The 20,931-nt window shown below is 37.7% G+C and overlaps 1 protein-coding gene across 2 annotated transcripts in view; it reads right to left on the bottom strand.

The window, feature by feature from the left end:
* Nucleotides 1-20,931, bottom strand: part of Mesr6 (misexpression suppressor of ras 6) — a 199,316-nt gene that overhangs the window by 85,765 nt on the left and 92,620 nt on the right. The window lies entirely within an intron of this gene.

Below are 20,931 nucleotides of genomic sequence, written 5' to 3'. Positions count from 1 at the left end.
CGACGTTCATGAAATAATAGCACCGAGATGTATGCGACATCATATACGATCGCGATCTCCGCGCACGTCATTGCCTTGCTTATTATCATTATCATTCTCACGCCTGCTTAACGGCAGCAGCCCGAGGAAAGTCAAGACTAGGCGCGAATGAAGTCATCTTCGCTGATACATCGATGCTTATCCCGGCAGCAGGCTTCCTTAAGCTTGACTCAATCTATTTATCGTATTACCTGGCGCACCTACACTATAGGAGAAAGACAACGCTAGAATAGTCGAACAGAAGAAACAGAGAAAAAAGAGATTCAACGATGCGTGAACTACCAATGAATTGTTACCGAGCCCATGATCTCGAAATTCTATGTAAAATGCTACGTCAGAAATCGGTCCAATTATTCATATTCGGTAGATAAACTCCCGCTGTTTAAATTGATCATGCTAAGAGCAGAGAACAGGACTAATCATGTTGGCTGTAGAAGTGTGTGTATAATTCGAATTTTAATAATATTCTATTGTATATAAAGGGAGTGAGAAAATATCAATATTACACTAGTAATATAAGTATTTATAAGCAAGCAATCAATTTTTCTTCTTGGTGTCTAAAAATAAATAAATAATAAATTAAATTATTTTATTCAATAATTATTTCTAAAATGTGCACTATCTTCTTTGTCCATATTAGGATACAAAAATTAAATTTGCGAACAAGACGCATCAAAAATTTGGCATGCAGATTAATCGTTACTAAGAATGCACGACAAAAGAGAAATTGATGTTACAGATGACGTCAAGCAAGAAAATTATATAAACAGTCGCGTCGAACGGTTTAATGTATGCATATACAAAACTACGCTCTTCGATACTTAACAAAGATCATATCCGCCGATATGATCTTCGCTAACGTTACGAGCATGTCCGCTGAAACTAGCATAATATATTACCGCTAATAACAACATTTGCTGTGGCCATTATTATTCATAAACGCGAAACATCATTCGCGCTGTTTTTCCGCCCACGCGGCCGATGAATTTATCACGGGATAAGACGCATTCGTCTTATCCGCGCCGTCCTACGTAACTGCGAGCACGGTATATCGGCGTCTCGGGGGTATCGACGTTTTTCCTTCCCGACGTCCAGGTCAATGATGCGCACGCATTTTTATCTCCTGCGGCTAGTTATGGCCCAGGCCGGTATAATAGCGGTTTTAACTACATTCACAAAGTGGCGTAATTTATTGCGCCATTATACTCGGCTAAGGAGCTGCTTGTTGCGAACGACGACGGGCCGCGGTGAGGCGCGCGTGCACGCGGACGTGATTTAAGGTAAGGAGAATGACTACCGTGTCGCTATTATGGCTCATAAGCCCGATCGAAGCAGGTTTCAATCGACGTTCCCCGGATCGCGGATGCCTCGTTTATTCGTTCGGTCGTTCGATGAAAAAGGCCGCGCGCCGGCTCGTACTCACGTCGGAGGGACCTCTCCGTCGCGTCGACACGATAAAACTTTCATTACATACAACGAGAAAGTAGATATCATGCGCGAGCATGGCATACGAAACCGGGCATGATTTAGTGGTTAATAAAATTGTGACAGCATGTAATTTATAACAATATACTGTAAGCGCCGCGAGCGAATCTGCCAGACATTTCGGGCGGATGTTATAGCCTGCACAAGTGATTTTTAGGCAGAAAATATCACGCGAACGAGGAGCGAGAGCGAGAGATATCGAAATACAGATACATTTATAGATACTTAATTGTCGTGATTCGCTTTATGTGAATAAATATATAAATAAGATGCGTTTAATCTCTTATATGCGTATGTCCTAAAAGATTAAAAAAGAGGGTATATTGTATAACCGCGGCGCGCGTAATCCTTTTTTCAATCCAAAAAAAAACATTCTTAAAGAGATATTTTATTCTATAAAGGCTTATGGAATAAAATTATTTAAACCGCGTATTTACATATATATTTATATGTCGAGCACGTTTTCCACGAAATTCAGAGCGCACCTGCGTAATATATATCATCAGCTTCCTGCACATTGTATCGGTTATTTATATAGGATTACGTCGTCGAGCCAAATCTTAATTTCGGTCAACGACAGTGACGCGACAAAGCAGTAGCGAAATTGCAGGGAACGTGCAATTTGCGAGGATTTACGATAATCTATCGACCGGCTGTCCCGCTGCCGGATCGTGTCGCGCCTATGTTTAATGCTCGGCCACTCAAAGGCCGACTTCGACTCCGAAATGGTTATCTTACACGCCCTCGAAGCAGCCTGCGCAAATAGCACCCTAGCCGTCCGCGAATGCGTGCACGAGCGCAATACGCGCGCACTCCCGGAAAGATTTCGCGATATTATCATACCTGGAGGTCGTTGGTGCACGACGAATCGTCTCGTCAGTAACGTGCGGCCACTTTTCACATTGAACGGTACTTAAAGGCCTGCGCTTATCGTTAAGTGTACAGGTTGCTCTCGAGTGTACACTTACCTCGCTGTGCTCCCCCCGCTCTCCCGTCCTCCCGCCCGCGCCCTATCTTTCTCCATATTTTTCTCATTCTCCCTTTGCTCCGTGCAGCACGGTGTACGCACAAGTAATCCGACAAGAGAGCGTGGGAGTCGAGAAAACGCGTTTCCTTCGCGCGTTCCATTTGCGTAAGCTCGTAAACCTCACGATCGAGCGGCTTGGCGGCGCTTATTAACTCGATCACCGAACGTGCGCTTGTAATGATCGCGTCGACGCGTGTAAAACAAATTGCTGGCGCGCTCCGATTGTCTTTAAAAAAAAGTATTTTCTTCGGCCGCACTGCACTAAGTTTTCTAGAGTGACGTCGCGTTTGTCGCGCCGCACGAAATACATCACTTCTTCGTACTATGAAATAGATGGAAATTGATAAAGATAACTAGCAATCTGAAAAGAAAGCGAATCTTGAATTTACGTTTTATATACTGTGTAAAATATCTCTAGCACTTCAAAATTAACAATTACAAACAAGAAGACAAAGATTTTCTGAAGATAAGAAAATCGATTTCCAGATCAATTAATTAAAAAAAATTTAATTACGATACTGAAATTTCAATATTCATACCTTGCAGATATTTATTCTGAAATACAGCTTATTTTTATTGCACCCGAGATTGCGCGATAACGCACATGTACGGTGAAGTTATTAGGCGCAGGTTATTAAGACAGTATTATAAATCTGATTTATTGATAGTGACAATACACGGGATAATCATCTATCTACTAATATTAATCATTTCCTTTTAATCAGATAACAAGCGGGTAATAGCGAGAATGTAGTTAAGCGTATATCGAAGTATTCATAAATATAGTGATAATATGATGATAGGCATATATTGTGAAATAATTCAGAGAAAGACTCAGCACTTTTCATAGCACAATGTTGATTCTTGCCAACGCTTTCATAAAAGCTTAAAAACGTGATGCGAAGAAAATTCATTTATAATCATCATTCGAACATTGCTTCATTAACCACAATGATTTCAAATAAGACAGGTATTCATGGTGGCCTTCCAAGAAGAAAGACAGTTATAATAATTCTTATAAGCATTCACACATCGATTGTATCACTAATATCTTCTAACTGATTGTGTCAAACTACTTATTAAGTGGTCAAGTATTAATAAATTAATTAGAAAAATATTATTTAATTTCATCTTGCAGATAGATCCTTCGCCAAAACGTATTTAATGAATTAACAATCACTTGAGTGTCGAAATAATTAATTTACCGTCATAAAAAGTTCAGTTAAAATAATTAAGATAAAAGCTAATATATTATAAAACTACAAGAAGTAAGTAGGGGAGAGTGGGGAAAATACGGACACCGAGGTAAGACCGGACACTGCTATTTTGGTATTTTTCTGTCATCCGTATACCCTTCCGCGATAGTGTCACGTGTACAGGCTGGATAAACCCAATCGAGATGATGAATTATTTTGATCGATTAGAACATTTGGTGGTAAAGTGTAGGGAATGTGAGAAAGAAATTCGAGTAGCTCATAGTAATCATGTGAAAAGAACATTAAGAACACACTTAAGTAGACATGGAATGTTTCTCGATAAAGACCACATACTATCTGACAAGTTACGGAAATATTACTCGGACTTACAGAATATAAGGTAAAATGTTATAAATGTGATAAAATAATATCTCATATAAAGGACAGTGATGTATGAATAAGACATTTAAAAGTAAAACATAATACAATAATCCAGACGACATGCGGAAGGGTACAGATGACAGAAAAAGACCAAAATGGCAGTGTCCGGTCTTACCCCAGTGTCCGTATTTCCCCCACTCTCCCCTATAGCGGATAATAATTAACTAAATACCAATTGAATGTATACGTATAATATAAATTCATAGATAAGCAAATGCCAGCAAGGCATGAAAACAGTTTTATAGAGAAATATTTTTATAGTCGCTAATTATCATAATAATCAAGCTTAATTCACAAATTAGATTTTAGATTATACGTTATCGGTTTTTTTACCGAAATAAAACTTTGCATACGATTAAAAAGTAGCGCCATAACGTTATAATTATGTCGATGAACGATAAACATAAAAAACGGTTGCAAGTGAACTTCGCCAAGGCCAGGCTGTAAACGCGCAGGTCGGTCCTAGGTTGCCTCGATTAGACTTGCGCAAAAATGGTAAATAATAATCATAAAAAATTAAATATTTACAGCCTTGGGCAACTGCGTTAAAATATCTCTGCATACGAGGAAGAAGGAAGCTATTTATTATAACCGTAAGATAAGAGCTGAGAGAATGGAATAAAACTTATATAACGTAAATAGCTGTACATATACGCGATGTACACACGTAACAAGACAACTATTTACAATTTGTAATTACCGGAAACAACGGTGCGGAACTCCTATACGACCAGATTGCCATGGCAGTAAAGTAGCAAACTGTGTATTGTGTAAATCACGATCACAGCTTATATATATGGGTAAACAAATTAAACAATGACAGTTGCAATTAATAGAATTTCCGGTTATTTCTTTGCATTTCAACGAAAATTGCTATTCGTCAATTATCGTCATTTTTCATACAATTTCTCATGAAAATTTTGAATATTTTTCATTTTGTCAAATTTTTGATTATATTGTGTTTCAAAAAGTACCTATTAACAAATAATTTCGATATGTTTGAAATGGTTTTTTTTATGTACTTGATACTTGGTCGAATCAAGTTCTTTACAATTATGCATTCATTACTTTTAAATTATTCAATTATAAGAAACTATATAATATATACATATATATATATATATATATACTAAATTAAAATTCATGAATAATGTGTGGATGCATTCCAAATTTAGTCTCAACCTCTATTTGTGAGAATATGAATGGAAATTTCTACATACATTGTATACAATAATTAAGTTAACACGTAGCGATTATCTGGGACCGTATTCTCGAGCCTGCCCTAATGATTTTCGTATGCGACTTTCTATTTGAAAAGCATTGAATTTCGCATGCGAGTTTCATGAAAACGATTCGAGAATAGGGCCCCTGGTCAAAAGTAGGTTTTATAAAACTATAATATACCGTAATGCAATAATGTTACATAGTCTGTAAACAGAATAGTGATCATCATTCATACTGCAATATGCTTATTACCACACGACATTACACTTGCAGCAAATAAATTATAAGTCATACGAGATGTGCAAAGATCGAGAACGCCAGAAGCAATCCATTTCTATCGACATAAATTTAAAAAAAAATTGCGAGCAAAACAACCGATTCAGCCGATTTTGCACGAGATAATCCGAGACATCATCAGAGATACTGAATGTACAGGTGATTATCACGATTGCTTCGATTCAAAGTTACAATTACGAACAATTTATCTCCGTTTGCTACCCATAATCGAGGAAACATCACTCCAAAGATCACAAATTTCAGACCAGTTACGACAAGAGAAATAGTGGCAAATAAGCGAGATGGACGCACAGTGGAAATGACGGTTCTCTAAATAAATTTTCCTTTTTAAAGCAACTTACTTGAAATTTAATAGACATTTGGCAAGTGTAAATAATGGCCAATATATATTTAAACATAAAAATCAGTTATTTTTGTTTTTAGAAATCCACAGTATCTATGAAATTTTCGATTTCTAATGATTAGATTGAATAAATTAATGTTAGTAAGATGTAACAAAATATAATCATTTTATCGCAATTTTCAATAATAATATCAAACTATTTCTTTCCCGATTTCGTAACCGCACAACTTGATAATGGAAGAAAAACAAAATTAGTAACCCCCGTTCATTTATGTACATGAGAGAGTGGTAGCCCACGTACAGTCATTAAAATAATGAGCCAAGTCATTTCCTGTAAAATGATATCGGTAATGCCACCCTGGTTTTGCATAACGTGTAGCAGATCTAAAAAAAAAGGGTTCTGATAAAGATCGCTGAATCTTTGAACGACAAGCTCGAGTGCGGCGACTTTGACAATTCTCTGTCAATCAACGACATCCGCTTACATTATTTATTAAACACGTTACTTCCGTTACGCTTCTTTTGGGCATATCCTGAACATTTATACGCGCGCATATGAAAATTCTTAATAGCAAATTTAAATTTTGAATATAAATTATTTGTCATGTAAAATATGTTTCAAAACTGTCTCACTTCGCTTCAGATGCACCGATGTTTTTTAAGAAACTCAATCGATACTTATCTTGATTTCTTGAGTCCTTGAAAGGTCGAAATAATTTTGAAAGTACTCCAGTTAACTGAATAAAAATTATTTCATTCTGCATATTGAGCTCATTTTCTGTTACATTTTCCGCATTATTAAACACGTCCGAACCGATCGAGGGCGCGTATCGGCTTATTTCACGACCTTGTTAAGAGCGGTCATGTGCCAGGTGCAGCGCGTAGTGATATGGCAAATTTGTGACGTGTCTCCAGAACCGCTCATTACTCGGTGCACCTGAGGCGAAGTCACACGTACTTATTGGATCCGCTGCTTTCTGGTAGCCGACACGTCTCTCCAAAAGCGTGACCGTCAACGGGCAAGAGACCGCCGCGACCGGGCACTGTCATTATCCTCCTTTACTTCCAATTATCTCCCTCGTGTCAATGTGCACGCTTATTCCACGAGCTCGCAAGTACGCACAAGCGGCGCCTTAATCTTCGCGCTACGATCTCGTGGCCGGCTAAATGTCGCGCCCGCTCGATCGCAATTTTCGATCGCGCCTATGTGTCGCCATGTGCGTCTCGCACGTCCATACACGCTGTACGTGCACGCAGCGCGGCATCTGCGGCCGACGAATTCCGAATTTAAAAATCGGGTAATGAACAACCGTTTCTCTAGAACGTCGCCGGACGAGGTAAGTACATGTTACGCGGTATTCGAACCAATTAGCAAACGGCAGATTGCTGTTTCTACCTTTCTACCGCTTTGCCGTTTCGCGTTTTATCAAAACACAGTCATCTTACGCTGCTACTTAAAGCTGCAAAATTAATGAAGAGGATCGTTACGGCATCAGATTGCTTCTTCATTTTTCTCTCGACGATATTCTCCAACCGAATATTCCCGATTAAGCAATATAAGTTAACATATTGCGGGAGATGAATAAACAATATGAGATGACATGTTAACAAATATGTTAACAGATAACAAATGCAAAGCTTTATATTTACAACATCCTCATTTGCCTATTGGTACACAGTAAAAAATAAAATGTTAATTGTAACATTTTTCAAATGTCCCAGAAAGTCCACTCTAAATTTTATGTTAAAATAACTCATTCATCGTGTGTTACTTGTTGACAAATTAGAAATGTTAATTTATTGACACTATATTTTACATTTATATGTGTTCTTTTAACTTTAAGTATAATGTAAAAATAACTTGTACAAAATGTCGATATAACATTTTGCTCCGTCTGATTTAATGTAACTCTTACGAAATGTATATTATACATTTTATTTTGAGTTATATTAACACATATTTTAGTAAATTTGATTATTTTATATGTCAAAGTTTACGATTATTTGAAGATTTACTTTAACTTTTGTTTATGTTAAAATAACTTTAAGACGTGTTGATTTTTTGAAATAATTATGTTAAAAGAACTCAAAATAATATTCAATTTCTAAATGACATACATAAAGTGTTAGTTATCACGTTGACATAAATATAACACATGAAAATGTTACGAAAATAATAACATAGCTGTTGTATGTTAATTTTACATTGAAATAATAGTCAAATCTTGGTAACACAAGAAAATTTTAACATTTGGACGCACGATTTTTTACTGTGTATATACTCTTCATATAATCATCGTAAATAAAATTTATACAGACTCATTATAACGTATGTTAAAAAATTACATAACGCGATTAATGGATTTTCGTGCGATGCTTCTACATAATAAATTAACATCACGTCAACGTAACGATCGGGGAAAGGTGCTCTCGTTCCCATAATTGTTCTAACCCGCACAGATTGATAACGTCTCGTTAAGGCGGCACGATGGCGACAGAGAGGAGCGGACGCGGACGGTTTCGCGATTGTGCTGCGCGCTGCACGTCGAGGAGGATGGCGTTAATTGGCTCGTCGGCATTTATCCGACAATTATGAATATCGGTCGCCGCGCTCGTAAATAATTCTACGCCACGCGGTGCGAGTCTCGATGCGGGTGATCGGAAACGCGCCCGTAACTTCTTGCACGCACCTGTACCGATCCATCAAGAGTTGCCGATCGCCGTGCGATAGGAAACGCTTCGGACACTGAGCGCCAACGTGCCTGCGGGTATACATCGGAATTACAGTCGAAGCGACGCGACGATCTATATCAGCAACATTATGACAAAACCGGGGTATCTCTCGCCTGAGTCCTGACTTTGTGGACCAAAAGTCTCGCCGACGCAAACTCGACACCTTCATAAATATCTCACGTATAATCGAACGGCTGCGTGATGTTTCATAGCAACTTTGATGCATAAATTGTCTTGATTTCTTAATTGATTAGCACATTTCTATAAAAATTGATATCACGGAAAAAGAGGATTTGCTACTATACGGACATCAAGTAACAATTTTTGCTGCGAGAGCTAATTAATTTTGCAATAATAGTACGACCTTTTGCTGCAATAGCAAAGTTCAGCAAAACTTTTTGCTATTGCAACAAAAGATTTTGTTATTATTGCAAAATTAATTAGTTCTCGCAGCAAAAAATGTTAGTTGTCCCATATATTGAACAAATAGATTTGCTGTTGCAGCTAAACCTTTTTTCCGTGTACTTTTCTATGAATTGTGCACATGTTGTCTTTAACATGCGCCATAATATTAGAATTGTAATGTATCTATATATTTAACAATTATTTGTTTAAAAAATATATATAATATAGATACAAAATAAAAATTCAATATTTGTACACGGTGCTTATGAATTGCATTCATTTTTTATCGGCTTAAAACATTATTACATAGTTTCACAACCGTGCTAATAAAAATGTAAAATTATTATAATAAGAACGTTTGATAAATTGGCGTACGCGGGTAATAAAGTTCGTCGCATATGTAAATGCTCCGTCTGCAAGCTGTCTCAAGATGCGTACAGAAAACCTGTCGTCTGATAATAGTGAAGTATCGTGCGTATATTATATAATTAACGGCGCAACACAATCTGTTCACGTTTCATCAGCCAGAGGTTGCTGAACATCTTTCTCAATTTAGATCACTACTGTCATCATCATTTATCTGGCGCACATTAATAAAGGAATTATTTTAAAAATTGCCAAAAAATGCAATAAGCTGTCTGTATAGACCATTAGCATTCGATCGTATCGATCGTATCGTATGATAGGCCGGTTGTTTTCAGCATTATCCCTGCGTGCGCTTGTGGACGCGCGGGAAAGGTTTTCTTTAAAAAAAAAAGTATCCCCCTACTCTCCCTCGTGAAGCCTCACAGTCGCAGCTGCCGCGTGATCGGCATTCCATCGTTTTACACGGTAACACATCATAGTTTAACCCTTAACGAAGCACGTACTACCATCACGCACCTTCCGCGCGTATTGTAACACCAAAAAGCGATGTCACACATAAGAAATCGCTCCGGAGCTATGTACACCTGCCCCCTATTTTTCGATGTTATCAGATTTTTCAATTGGAGGAGAGTTGAGTAGTATAGAATAGCAGATAATATCGTACAGCATGTATGCAAAAAAATTGACGTGAGGCTAACAGCACCATTCGCGTAATTAGTAACGGCAATCAGTGGTAATGCAATTGTTCATGAACGATTCCTGTTTGATATAGTTTTTGTAGAACACATACTGCCAGAAATTATCACTATTCTAATTGTTCCCTATAACAAAAAGTAAGAGAAAATAAAATAAAATAAATTAAACAAATAGAAAAAGAAATCATGGATATTTGTCCTAATAGTTGTGAGCCCCTTATCGCAATGCTTAAAAAATGGCTTCTCTATAATTTTATCTTTTAGATTTTTTGGAATAGACAAATATACAGAGCTCAGCACATACTTTCATGGTTCAATGATTCCGTAATGACGACGAATTTAGAAATTCTTGGTTCGCATTAGAATATAAAACGTCGTACGTGAACCGTTAACATGCGAGATACACTCAGGCCGCTTTCATGATACCGCTGCTGAACCTTAAAACGGAAGCACACGCTTCTTTGCATTCATGCCAGCCATTGTCCGGTACCGTGCAGAATGATGCGTTCTAACGCACCAGTGACACCGGTGTTCGCCATCAACGCGTTTCATCGCGCATTCCATGCATCGATCGAATTCAAAAGACTTGCCGCCGCAGCAGAGACCGTTAGAGATGTCACCGTGTAATTGAAGTCTCCGGCTATCGCGCCATCAACGTCTAAAATACGTTCCGTAAAAAACTGATCGAGTATTAACAAGCTCATGATGTTCCGTAAATTTTCGGTGCGAATCTTATGCTTCTCGCCCCATTATCTTAATTTATTCTTTTTCACAAATAGATAATTTTCAAGCGATTGAATAAACATTAAAATAACTGCAACGCTATGCACTTTGCCAATTTCACTGATTATATCCTCAGCTGGAGAGAAGAAGAGCGTTTTCTACCGCCTAATTTCATTTTAATCGCATCCAACAAGAAATTTACTTTATAAGTTCCTGATGTACGCTCTGCGTCTCTACCTTTGTAAAGCACTACAAGAAATTACTAGTTTGTCTACATGAAATAAGAGTTACTTAATTTCACATTATCTTCAAATAAAAATAATTACCGACCAAACTTTTCTATCACCTTTTTTCTTCGCTACAGAAATAATACGCGTAACAACCAAGATTTAATTTTCCAAAATCTTCATTTTTAGGATTTTATATGTGTGACGAAATGTCTGTGATCGAAATTGCTTAAAAATCTTTACTATGGAATAAATTGAATTTAAATTCAAAACATTTATCTATATAAAATAATTCTTGATCAGTATAGGACAAACTATCTAAACTCACAATCAAGATAGTTAGTTTAGACACTAAATATCGACTTCTCGTAAACGCGACCAGAATTGTCTGATGACTGTACGATTGCATGAAAGCGCATAGTGCATTCCTCCGCGATGACCTCCGTACGCCGCACGTCCACCTCTCTGATTCCTGGCCGTGCCCCTTGTTGCTTCCCATCTTTGTCCAGGGGGGACCAGGATAGACGCGGAATGTTATCTCTCGGCTTAGGCGGTTTATGGCGGTTTTCAATAATAAAACAAACGACCGGCACGGCCGCCGGCCGCCGGCAGCGGCGGCGGCAAGACAAAATGACGGAGTCCGCTATTACAGAAAATTTTATTAACGAGCCGATCCCGGAAGACAAAGCCGCGGCGCGGCGCGGCGGTGCAACGTGTGCCGCAGTGCGTAAATCAACGGCGCTGGCTCGATCATTAAGCCTCTCTTTCTTGGCACCGGGGCTATCTCCGCTGCCAGCCAGCAGCGTCGTAATGCGCCACCTCGTATTGTTTTCTTTACGTATGCATGCAGTTGCACGCGATCGGTTTTTATGCGCGCGCGTAATCGCTCACCTCCGATGCTTCTCGCGCGTGCTTCGAACCGCGCGCCGCGCGCGTTTTCTTCTTTCCTGAGAGGCGGAAAATCACTGAGAACCTCCTTCACCCAGATAATGCATCCGGTAACTTTTATTAATCCACTTCGAACAAAGAGTCTTCCTTTTCAAGGAATCAACGACTACATAACGATTTCTAACCGGGAAGAGAGGAGAATGAGATTAATGGCAAAGGCGTATGGTTAATCCCCCCTTGCCTCGCCTCGAATCCTTGCATAAATGCACGAACTAACTCACAAAGCAATTACCATTTATTCAAAATATACTTTTTGGACAGTATCTTGAAAATATAATTTCCGATTCATATTATGAGAGATAAATTCCCGATTTAGTGTATATATACGTGGAATAAAACTCGTGGAGTATCCGAATCCAGGCGGAAAAAGCAGATCCTTGTTGTTCGATATGTATCTCGGAGAAGCAAAGTATCCCGGTACGCCGCGCCGTCTTGTGATTATGACTCGTACAAGTTATTTCCCTATCGGAACTCGCACTTCCATGTAATCCGAATCGCACGTGGTCTCTAACAGAATAACAAACGAGCGAGAGGCATAATTTGCAGCAATTTCTCATCCCGTTTAATTTCTGACCCCTCCAACCGCCTCTCCCCCTTCCCCCCGGTTCCCCTGATCGGCACACACTAAATATCCATTTGAGTATCGTTCCGTATACGCACGCCTCTAATTATCTCTCCACGAGGGCCGCTCGAATTCCTACGTCTCTCTTTTGCAGGAGTCGGACCTTAAATTCTCATCAGACGGTTCCAGACGGCGGATCCGCTTTGGTCGCGATAAAAAAAAAGCATAATTCAATAGGCGCTATCTGGGTAACAACAACCTGTCGGTCAGACCGGGGTCCTGATCATTTCGGTAGCCGGGCCCCTTCTTTTCTCCTCTTCTTCCTCCTCCTCTTCCTCCTCGCTCTTCTTCCTGTGCTCGTTCTCTCGCCGGCGCGGCGCTCTCCCGCGAGGACCCTCGCGGTCCGGGCTCCTCGGCAACGATAATTACCTATAATTAGCGAGGCGGCGTACCTACCCGCGGCGATACGTGGTTTCGCGTGTAGTCATTATGCGTTGCACGCTCCTATGCGTACGACTATATTTCTTGCGTACTGACAGCACCAAGACTGCCCACTGCGGCTACGACTCTGGCCGCGTCGTACGTACGGGACCCCTGCACCGCTACACCGGGATTCCTAGAGGTCCGACATTCCTATCGCAGGTCCTCGATTTTCATTCGGCGGGCCCGTCGCGCCTCCGCGCCGTCACCGACGCATATTCACGTAGCATGAGTCATCGAGACTTTTTGACGTTTGGCGAACCGCATACCTCCTCGCGCGAATGAAAAGAGCGAGGGATAAGAGTATCGATTTAATTTATCGAGAGAAAGAGAGAGAGAGAGAGAGAGAGAGAGAGAGAGAGAGAGAGAGAGAGAGATGCGTAAATTCTTTTCGCAGAGCCACGAGGAGAATGTCTCGTCCGTTAGAATTTACAGACTACTTTTATCCTTCGCGAATTGTAATTCTCTTCGTTCATTCAAGGCCTCAGAATATCGAATCTAATTGCAATTTCTCTAAGAGTTCATGAAGGCAAAAATAAATATTGATTTATAAATGACTGTCATAAAGTTATAAAATCATAAAATAAAAGGTATATGTGGATTCTGCGTAAGCGAAAAATGTTTTGTGACAAATTGGCAAGCCGGACTAGAGAATGTAATCACACGTATGTATAAATCGATTTAAATTCTTTATAAATTAACCCTTAGCCCGCATACGTTTTTTTGGCACCTTTACGCCGCCAACCTGGGTCGTTTTCGTCCTGACGTTTTTTTTTAGTGTTAAAGTGTTACAAAAAATCTGAAAAAATTCATGGAGGTAATTCAAACCTTCAATTTGAAGTATCAATCATAAAATTATAAACAATTTAATTTTTTCACATAATTTCAGTGGCGTTCTCTCTACCCGTTTTCAAAAGTTACAACTACATTTGATTTTTGCCCGGACAAAAACGACCCAGGTATACGGGCTAAGGGTTAAGGAAATCCATAAAGTACGTCCCTCCCCAACTCGTGAATTCACCTCCGACATCGCGGTAACGGGATTATTACACAAGCTTATTTCTAATCATCTTCGATCTCCGTCTACCTTCCGGCCATACATAGCTCAAAGATCACGCGACTATAATTAATTACAAATGTCTCTGCGTTGGAGATATTATTCATAGGTCGATAATATGATTGCGCGTATGTTTACGCCAAGTGAAAGCATCGATGAGATTGAAAAAATTCCTCCTATTTAAAAAGAAAATACACGTATTATTTGCGGATTGAGGCGACCTCTTGAGATTTATAACTTTATTCTACGATAAGTTATTTTATATGCGTATATATAAATCTTATACATATTGTTTAAAGTATGATCTCATTTTCTACACAATAAATAATAATGGAATTTTTATTACTTTTTTTATTTTCATACATATATTTAAAGTTTTTTAAAAACTAATTAGGAATTGGAATATTTCTAAAAAATAAGAAAACATTGTATTTAAAATTATTTCACAAAATCTTATGTAAATAAATTTATTATGTAAATAATAAAAATGCAAACATAGGAACAATGTTTCTTTACGGAAAAATTTCCACGTAAATCTCATTCTCCTCTGACCGCATACGTGATCAAGATCTGCGAATTATCAATGTCGACTCGCTCAGTTTCATCAGGTACAAGTGTCACATTTTTCACTACTCGCGTTCACAGACATGGATATATCTTTGGTTATGACATTATTTATAACTCGACGAAATACGTATATTTGCACCGCAAGAAATGTACAGGATATTGGCAGATGAAGTTTTGTTCACACGTCGGACGCGAGTTCAGCAAGGGTTACTGAACCAGACAGTGCATTTTTCCCTCTTTATGAAAATACCGACTTATTTTGGGACAACAGTCGTTCGTTATTATCTTCAAGGTCTTTTATTAACGTTTACAACAGGTCGCGGCATTTTTTCAGAAAGTACCGCGGTGAAAAGTCTAGCTTTCGCATTATCACGAACGATGATCCATCTATCTTGTTGTTTTATGAACCATCGAATCGATAAAAGTTATGAAAACGTGAAACCGTTTACGCACTCCTCGTTAAATCACGTATATTACTCGGAAAATAAATAATACCATTAATAGCGCCGTCACGTGAAGTCGAACTTATAATGCGCTTACAATCCGCGAGTGCAATGCAAGTTAATGATAAAAAATGATCACTTAAAGGAAATAATTTTAAATAAAAAAACTTTACATAATTCAATGAAAATATATTTTTATCTCATTACATTTTCATAAAATTATGCAATTATCGTTGAAGCGTTTATTGCGTAAAAATGCGTGCAATAAATGAGAAAATAGACAACAAAAATGTAAGAAGAGACATAACAATGGTATTGTTACATATATTCGACATATACACAGCAAAAAATTGATAAATAATTTTAAATAATTATTTCCCACATACACATTTTAAGCCGTAACGATAAACTGTAAAAAAAATGTAATTATTATTTATAATGCTATGTTAAAAAATAAAATAGTTGCAAGCAATATAAATAAAATAACATAATAAACGTTAAAATATATTACATATTAAAACTATTACTTACATATTAAATAATACGCAATTATACGCATCAAATAACTATTCAAGCAGCAAAAAATGTACCAATAAGCAAACAATATTAAACAGTAACTCGATTATGCAACGTGAGTAAACTGAAAATCTAATATTGTTCATAAAAGCCATTCCTTTTCAAACAAGACTCAAAACCAATTGTGAAAACTCCGAGTTGACCTATCAGTCAGCGCGAGCAACGCGTACAATTCGAGCGGAGTGACATTTCGTGGACTTAAGAGGCGGTAATATAGAAACTTTCGCGAGTCTCGGCAAGTGAGCGAAACTAGAGAGACGTAAATCTTCGGCGAGTCGGTTATGCGTTTATTTTCCCTATTCGTCGGTCCGTCTAAAAGGCTAACAGCAATTATGGTGTTTATTGCGCGCTTGTAATCCGGTCGCAGCATGAGTTCGTTCAAAATGAAATCTTGTGGCACCATGATGCAAACGCGTTAAGCAGTTCTCAGAAGTGTTATCATCGCGAGGGGTTTGTCTCCGCAGAGAATAACTTCTCTTAAATATTTGTTGCATTCTTATAAAAGTACAAAGATGCTTCTCTCATTTGTTATATATTTGCTGTATAAAATTATTGTTATCTAAAGTTTTTAGATATTTTTTTTAATTAATTGATTTCTTTTCTACCCATTTTTTTCTCTATCATAAATTTCATTGGAACTAATTTGAAACTAAGAGATAAGGGGAAAAGAAATAAGAGAGAAAAATATAATTTCTCTCACAAATTCTTCTACTCGATTCAATATAACTGAGTTATTTATTAAACCAATTTTCATTAAAAATGTGTTTTAATAGTTATATTAAAATTCGAAATGTTAAAAATAATATTAAATTAAAATATTATTAATATTTAAAAAATTAATACGTGCAAAAATTTGTCATCAATATCTTTACGAGAACATTATTTTGCCATATCAAAACAGGAACTTGCATGTAAAACTATCCATCTATGATGCACTTTTTGCTCAACTGGCCTTTCTCTTGTACCACTAGTACGTAATACCTTACAATAATAAATCGCAATCAACCACCAAATAGCGCTGGTATAATCGATCGTTCACGCAGTACGACGTCGATCACCATGCGTCTCGTGGAAAAGAGAAATCGCGGTAATCAAGATAAATAACGGTAGCATAAATGGGCGACCAAAACGCGATCGACCTAAAAGAGCGACATGAAAATCGCACTTGAAATAAACCAGATCTAATGTTGACAGATACCTAAAAGTAGAAACTTTCCGGAAAACCTTCAAAGTTTCATAAACTTTATTCGAATTTATATTTTCTCTAAGAAAGTTTGTATAGTTCCAAAATACATAAACAAAACATAATCTTTTAAATATCCCAAATATCTTTCTGAGCTTTTAACACTGTTAAATTGGTAGTGTCAAATTATACTCAATTTGAGTCATTTTTAACCATTCCTATAGGTCGCCACACTCCTGTTAATTTAACGAAACCAATGAGGAGTTAAAATAATAAATTTCGACACACATGGTAGTTAAAAATAACAAAATGTTATTCAACTAATATGAGTTTAAATTTTATCTTTTAATATTTAAACAGTAAAAATGAGAAAAAAATATTAAGCTTAAACTTTTTTTGTACAGAATTTCTAGCAATATTATCTCAGACTTAAAAGTTTTTTTTTTTTTTCGGAAAAAACTGAATGAATTAAATTTTCCTGCATTAGATTAAAGATTTGCAGAACACTTATTTGCGCTAGTTAATACTACTTCTACTCCTAATTTCACTATTCCGCGCGTTCAATTTTATCGCAACGCGCCACTATTAGACCGCAGCGCTTGTCGCAGTTTGCGACTACGGAATAGAGAATTAAACGATAGATTCTGTATTCGCAGCGTGTTTCTCTAGTCCGTTGATCATTGGACAGATTCCAGTGGAGAGACAGGTCAAAGGCGGCACTTACCAGTGTCCCGTAACTTGTAACAGCTCGTTGGAATGCGCCACGATTCGCTGATAAGGATCTCACGTTATTGGCTGAGCGATCTTCTTTAACCGCGTACTCGCAATGCACGTGTCGAAACGACTGATCTTATCTATCAGGCTCTACAAAGTATTCAATGACAAATTAAGGCTCCTGGGTACTCGTCGCGGCCATGTTGGAATGTGACGTCAAAAGCGAGAAATGACACGTTGAAAATTCTTGCGTAGTATTTCCAAATAAAAAGATATTTGCTTAAAATAACACTACAGATCACTTCAGCACACTTCGAAAATACTCCGAGTTGAGGTTAATTAAGTTTACCCCTTTCCCTTGACAGTTAATAAACAGCCGTAAAACGAATGTGATACGATGCAGATTTGTGCGCATGCGCATGACTAGATTTCGTATTACATTCATTTTACGGCTGTTTATTAACTGTCAAGGGAAAGGGATAGACTTAACTTCAACTCGGAGTATTTTCGAAGTGTGCTGAAGTGATCTGTAGTGTTATTTGAAGCAAATATCTTTTTATTTGGAAATACTACGCAAGAATTCTCAACGTGTCAATTCTCAACATTTCTCGCTTCTGACGTCACATCTCATGAGATGTCGAGAAAGAGCCCAGGAGCCTTAAATCAAATATCAACGATTTGATTGGTGTACGTCAGTTTTGAAGCCGGAATGTCTCTGTCCGATATTATATTCTTACATACCTTGTTAGCCTTTGCGTTATTTAATGTAATTATTCACTAAATATGTTTTAAACAATTATATCTATAAAATAAAATTTCTATCCATTATTAAGAGCTCAGTTATGCATTAAAGTCTTCGGCATAATTTTTTTCTAACAAATGCGACATCAAAACTAAAGTGAGAAATAATGATGCAATTTAAGCAATAACGCGTTACACAGATGACATACACGGTAGTACATGATCACAGATCACAACTGTAAAAAGTCGCGCGTTTAAAAGCTAGTTCGACATGCCGGCGATACCTCGCACGACGATTATTTCTCTTAATCGTCCGGCAATGAAGCCCACGTGGTAATTTTAGCATCAGGTTACAGGATATACCCTGCAACACGCGCGTTTCCTTCTCGATTCTCGATTTTCTCGTGGGGTGGAGAGGCAGCGCGCAGCATCGAAATAGATTCCCCGCAGTGAGACGAAATGACAGCGTGTCCGCGCGCGGATTAATCACCCGACGATAATTAATTCCGTCCGCGCCGCAACCTATCTCGGTCCCCCACGTAAAAATCGGCGTTCTCGTAGAACATAAGTTAACCCGAAGTAACAGGTAACTGCCAACTGCTATACTACCTTCATATTTACCTACGCGGATGCAGGTACATTGGAGGGAAGATCGGGCGGTACGCGGAGGCAAGGTGCAATCAATCTCGGCTAAACTACCAGACAAAAAGATCGGGCTTGATTACGGCGTAATACGTTGTTAATTAATAAGAAAATTAATCAGTAAAAAGAAATACTTTTGCAAGATCTCAACAATAAAACTGAGAATAATTGTGTTAGCTTCTTCAAGAACAAAACGGAATGTTATTTGAATAATTATTTGCTGCATAATATGTGTAATTAAAAATAAATTGCGCGGAGGACGTGACGTACGCAACAAGTTTATCTAGTTTCGTTATCACCTTTCAGTATCGCACTTTTGTTGCAAGATTGTCATTGGACTGTAATTGGAATTTATAGCCGAATGATTTATATCTATTATACGATATAATTTATACGATACCACATTTAGCGATATATTTGGCTATAGCCACAATCCTTTTCCCGTAAACGGGAAAGTAATGACTGCGTTATTATCATAGCTTTTATACCGTTATTGTCATACATTTCTTTGGGATGGCGGAACGACTGCGAGACATGCCATGCTAATTGCTAATCCATTCGCGTTACAATCCTATTACTGCGTACCGTGAAAACGGACACGCACGTGTAAAGATATATCGATTCCACGAGAAAGCAAACCCAGTTGCATCACTGTAATTTACAGTAAACTACGGTAATGCATGACAATCGCTATTATATTTATCGTTCGGATGTAGCAATTGCGAATAATATAACAGGTGCTTTACCGCCCGTAATAGTACCAACTTTATTGCCACGACGATAAAACAAAAAGGAACTTTTATGACATAATTTAACGTCTTCTCGCATAACGGTTCGTATCCCGCGTTATAACGGCACGATCAAATCTGTACTAAGTTGATCCACTTCGTGTGTGTGTGTGTGTGTGTGTGTGTGTTTAACGCTGTAGCAAATTCGACTTTACCACACTCAAGCAATAAACGTCGTAATTGAGCATTAAAATAATTACGAAACGATTTGATTGTCAATATGCATATTTATGCGTAATGATGTTTAAACTAAAAAAAAGTTTAATTAGTATATGTTGTAATATACATATTTAATATACAGGATGCTCTCTAAAAGTAATTGCTTCATTTGATCTATTTTTTTTTTCAAATTCTTAGAAATTAATGTTTACTCCAATTTCAATGAAAAAGTTTCAATGAAATTAGTTGCAGTACTTCAAACACTGATATATTGGCAACTAAACCTTTGAGGAAGAATTTACTAAAGCAATATCCACATACATATATAAAATAAAAAAGGATAATTTCATTCATTTACGTAATAAACTGAATTCCATTACAGCATTTTTAAAAGTTTTTGATTGAAAATTTATTAGTTCAATTCGTTTAAATTGTTTCAAATCTAAAATCAATAGGTAGAAAGAAAGTAAACATCCGCAATGTTAATTCCATTATAAGTTATAACGGACAGTTATCACATTTGGATATTACGGTCATTACCGATTTGTGCTGAGAAAATCTGAAGTCGTCTGGATCAAACGACGTGGTCGATCGACAAGATTCACTTGAAACTCGAGGCATCCTATTCGCGAAGACCATTCCGCCACGCCGTCAGAAATTACCGAGACATTTGCAATTTGCCCATGTGAAATTCCATGCCGTAGCTTGGTTTACGCACGACGCATACGAATGAACGAGACATTAAGGCGGACGTTAACGGCCGACGGTATCGCTAAATAGTGAAATCGCACGGCTGTAAAATAATTTATTTATTATTCGATCGCGAGCGGTCTTATCTCCGGATAAATTTCCGTCTAGCCGAGATTGAAA

This window comes from Temnothorax nylanderi, unplaced genomic scaffold (genome assembly GCF_030848795.1).
Source record: "Temnothorax nylanderi isolate EJ_2023f unplaced genomic scaffold, tnyl_v1.0 TNYL_tig0114_pilon, whole genome shotgun sequence".
Classification (NCBI taxonomy): domain Eukaryota; kingdom Metazoa; phylum Arthropoda; class Insecta; order Hymenoptera; family Formicidae; genus Temnothorax; species Temnothorax nylanderi.
Note: the sequence above shows the minus strand (reverse complement) of the source record. Positions and strands in the feature narration are given on the sequence as shown.